The sequence below is a fragment of the Otolemur garnettii genome, unplaced genomic scaffold, assembly GCF_000181295.1.
Source record: "Otolemur garnettii isolate 467f Iridium unplaced genomic scaffold, OtoGar3 scaffold00068, whole genome shotgun sequence".
Classification (NCBI taxonomy): Eukaryota; Metazoa; Chordata; class Mammalia; order Primates; family Galagidae; genus Otolemur; species Otolemur garnettii.
Genome location: NW_003852463.1, coordinates 1,868,691 through 1,872,880, shown reverse-complemented (window position 1 = coordinate 1,872,880; position 4,190 = coordinate 1,868,691). Strand labels below are relative to the sequence as shown.

The 4,190-nt window shown below is 45.0% G+C and overlaps 1 pseudogene; it reads right to left on the bottom strand.

The window, feature by feature from the left end:
* Positions 1-834: 834 nt before the first annotated feature.
* LOC100947789 lies at positions 835-2,911 on the bottom strand (annotated as a pseudogene).
* Positions 2,912-4,190: the final 1,279 nt, after the last annotated feature.

Here is a 4,190-nt window from a genome sequence, read left to right as displayed (position 1 = left end):
TCCTTTCGTCAGTTTAAAAAAAAGTCAGGATTCTCTCCCCCTCCCCCACGCTGATGGACAGAGGCCTCCAGGACTGTTGAATAACTATTTATATATCTGGAGGGCCATTTCTCAAAGATGAGCCTCACCTCCATAATGGAGCCCACAAGCCCTTGATGCTTGAGGCTACTATGATGCTGCAGTCAGGGCCTCACTCCCTCACTCCCTCACTCCCTTAGGGTTAGTCAAAACATTACTATCTATTTTAAGTGCTGACTGTCATCTAAAAGCCACACCATTCTGTAAAGAAGGAAGAGATACGTGTATTTATAGCAGAATACTCCCTGTGTTTGCATAAGTATACTTGTGTATCTATAATGTTTCTGTGAGCATAGAGAATGATTTGGGTTTTTTTTTTTTCACATTATACAATTCAGTTTCTTTCATTTTATTTTTAAGATGACTTCAGTTCTCAGGACAGAGTGACACAAATACAAGCAGCAGTCCTTAGGGCTGGCTGAGACCACGTTTATCTGCTCTCTTAAGTACTAGCTCAGCCCTTAAATGAGCAATTACAAATTTAAGAAGTGAGGGGAAAGGTATAGAATAGGGATTCTAATCAAACGAGAAAATCAAAATGAATGATACTGGTACTCTATTCTTTCTATCAGTACTAATACAAACTCAATCCTTTCAAATCAGGGAACCTGCCATTCCATTCCTAATAAAGGGGTTTTACAAGCCCTATAAAGGAAAAGAATTATAAAAGATGTAAACCAATTTGCTTCCTTTAGAGACACTGCAATATAGAAAAGAATTTTTTTTGTAAGCTGCTGTTTCTGAGTTATGCAGACTTCATGGTACTTCAGAGCCCCAGTAATTAAGCAGTTCATGACAAAAGATAAAACTGAAAAAGTAGACACAGAGATCCGTGAAGACTTCACCCATTTTGCTATGGATGTCCATCGATTGATTTATTGCTTCAGCAGGAATTCCAGATAACAGAGGTGCAGCTGTTAGTACTCTTGTCTTCCTTTTCACCCTTAGGAAAATATTTGTATAGTCCCACATACGCAAGTTGTAAAGTAAGAAATGGAGCAAATCTGAACAGTATTTGCCAACAAAAGCTCTGACTCCAAGAGCAAGAAGAGCACATCCCACCAATCTAAATATTCGAAAGGATTCAAACTCTTCTGTTGAACTTCCATCCTCTTGACTGGGTTTTTCACTAATCAGCTGTTTCCTTAGCTCATTGCTTCTTCAAATCTGGAAAGGTACTGTTCTAGACTATGGCGAGAACATCTCTGGACAGTGTCTGTTGTCAGGTGCCCTCTGTTCCGCTGCTGGAGCTCAAGGTCGACATCATTACTGCACTCAGATGATTTAATCAAAGAGTCCAGTTTGTCTCCCAGTTGGGTCCCCTTTACCTCAGCCACACCACCCTGCTGCTCAGTTGTTCCAGTACAGACAGAATCACCCAGCACTACTCGCTTTGAGACTGAAGGAATGCTGAGGGAGTTCAGTTTATCACTTTCCTGTTGCTTTGATTTTGTTTGACTTTCTTCTTAGTGATTCAGGAAACACGGGTTTGCAGCCATGGTGGGAATAATCTCTGGGCGAGGCCCCTGGAAAACTAAGGGTAGTGATCTGTAGAGAATGATTTGGAAGGACCTACACCAAGCAGCAAAGGTTGGTTACCTGGAGGATAGAATTTGATGAGGCAAATGAGGAGATCGTTGCATTTTTAAAACACTTCTCTACTGGTTAACCATCTTTATCTGCGAGCCTGTAATTTCTAATGCCATGACTCCTAGATCAATCTCTCCAGCTAGAATTTTCCTCCAGAACTTTCCAATAAACATCAGAACTGTAGTTGCCCTCTCCCAATGCACCTTAAGTCTATTTTTTTTTTTTTTTTGAGACAGAGCCTCAAGCTGTCACTCTGGGTAGAGTGCCGTGGCCTCACAGCTCACAGCAACCTCCAACTCCTGGGCTTAAGCGAGTCTCCTGCCTCCGCCTCCCAAGTAGCTGGGACCACAGGCGCCCGCCACAACGTCCGGCTATTTTTTGGTTGCAGCCATCATTGTTGTTTGGCGGGTCTGGGCTGGGGATTCAAACCCGCCACCTTAGGTGTATGTGGCTGGCGCCTTAGCCGGTTGAGCTATAGGTGCCGAGCCGCACCTTAAGTCTATTAAGAGTGCCATACTTCTTTTAGTCCCAGAAGCCCAGTCTTCAACTCATCTTTTTCTTTCTCCTGCCTGACCCCACCCTTTGCAGCCCTGCCTCTGGCTGTCCTTTCCATACTTACTCTAGCTCAGATACCGACTGCATGACTTCTGCCTAGATTGCTGCAGGGTCATCTCTGAAATCATGCTGCTCCAATCTGCCGCTGCCTCACCTCCTACAGCTCATCTCAGGTCCCTAATGTAAAGCTTCCATCCATCCACTCACTCACCTCTTTTATTTATTTTTATTTTTTTTTGAGACATAGTCTCACTATGTTGCCCTTGGTAGAGTGCCGTGGCACTCACAGCAACCTCAAACTCTTGGGCTTAAGCAATTCTCTTGCCTGAGCCTCCCAAGTAGCTGGGACTACAGGCACCCACCACAATGCCTGACTACTTTTTTTGGTTGTTGTTATTACAGTTATCATTGTTGTTTAGCAGGTCCAGGCCAGGTTCAAACCACCAGTCCTGGTGTATGTGGCCAGCACCACTGAGCTACGGGCACTGAGTCAACTCATCTGTCTTAAAATCCTTAAATTTCCCCATGGCCTGCTGAATAAACTCCATTCCAAACTCACACTGGTTTTCAAAGGCCTTCCTTATGTAGTTTCCAGGTTTATCCCTACAGCTCCCCCATATCTACCTGCATACCAGCCAGCTCCAAGCTCACCCTTAGGAACATAGGCACAAAGATTTTCTGCCAGCATGCCTTTGCAGATTCTTACTCCTCCATGTCTCTGCCTATGGAAATTCTTTTTTTTTTTTTTTTGAGATGGAACCTCAAGCTATCCCTCTGGGTAGAGTGCCATGGCATCACAGCTCACAGCAACCTCCAACTCCTGGGCTCGAGCGAGTCTCCTGCCTCAGCCTCCCAAATAGCTGGGACTACAAGCGCCTGCCACAACACCTGGCCATTTTTTGGTTGCAGCCATCATTGTTGTTTGGCGGGCCCAGGCTGGGGATTCAAACCCTCCACCTTAGGTGTATGTGGCTGGCGCCTTAGCCGCTTGAGCCACAGGCGCCGAGCCTGCCTATGGAAATTCTAACCATTCTTCCAAGTTCGCTTCATATGCCACTGTCCACTAACCAAATGTGTTTATAAACCTCTTCTGAGTGCCCATGGCACTTGTTAGGTCTTCATGGGGTCTCACATTACTCTTTACTGCTATAGTCATTTGTGAACTCCTCTTATCCATGCTACTATGTTGAGACCTTACTGAAGAAAGACACTAATCTACTTTGCTATAGACCCAGGGCTTGCCTAAGAGTAAGAGTATAGATACTATCCAACATTCGTGACCTGGGTCTGGAGGATACACATCTGCAGAGAAATCAAAAGAGGGGAGGACCAACAGCCATTGAGCAACAACTATGTTCCAGGCAATGAACTAAGTGTTCTATGAGTTTTGTTTCTTTCTTTCTTTCTTTCTTTCTTTCTTTCTTTCTTTCTTTCTTTCTTTCTTTTTTTTTTTTTGAGACAGAGTCTTACTATGTCACCCTCAGTAGAGTGCTGTAGCATCACAGCTCACAGCAACTTCAAACTCTTGGGCTTAAGGCAGGGATCCTCAAACTTTTTAAACAGGGGGCCAGTTCACTGTCCCTCAGACTGTTGGAGGGCCGGACTGCGGGCCCCGGGATGAGTCGGCTGCTAAGCAGGACAGGCAGCAGTGGAAAAAACACCCAGTGGGCCAGATAAATATCCTTGGTGGGCCACATGTGGCCCGCAGGCCGTAGTTTGAGGATACCTCGTTAAGCAATTCTCTTGCCTCAGCCTCCCAAGTAGCTGGGACCACAGGCGCTAAAAGCTAAAGCTTTAGCTCATAAAAGCTAAAGTGATCACATCATTTCCTAGCAATACAGCAAAAGATAGTTAAGTACACGGGTGGCGCCTGTGGCTCAAAGGAGTAGGGTAACAGCACCATATGCTGGAGGTGGCGGGTTCAAACCCAGCCCCAGCCAAAAAAAAAAAAACGTAATTAAGTACAA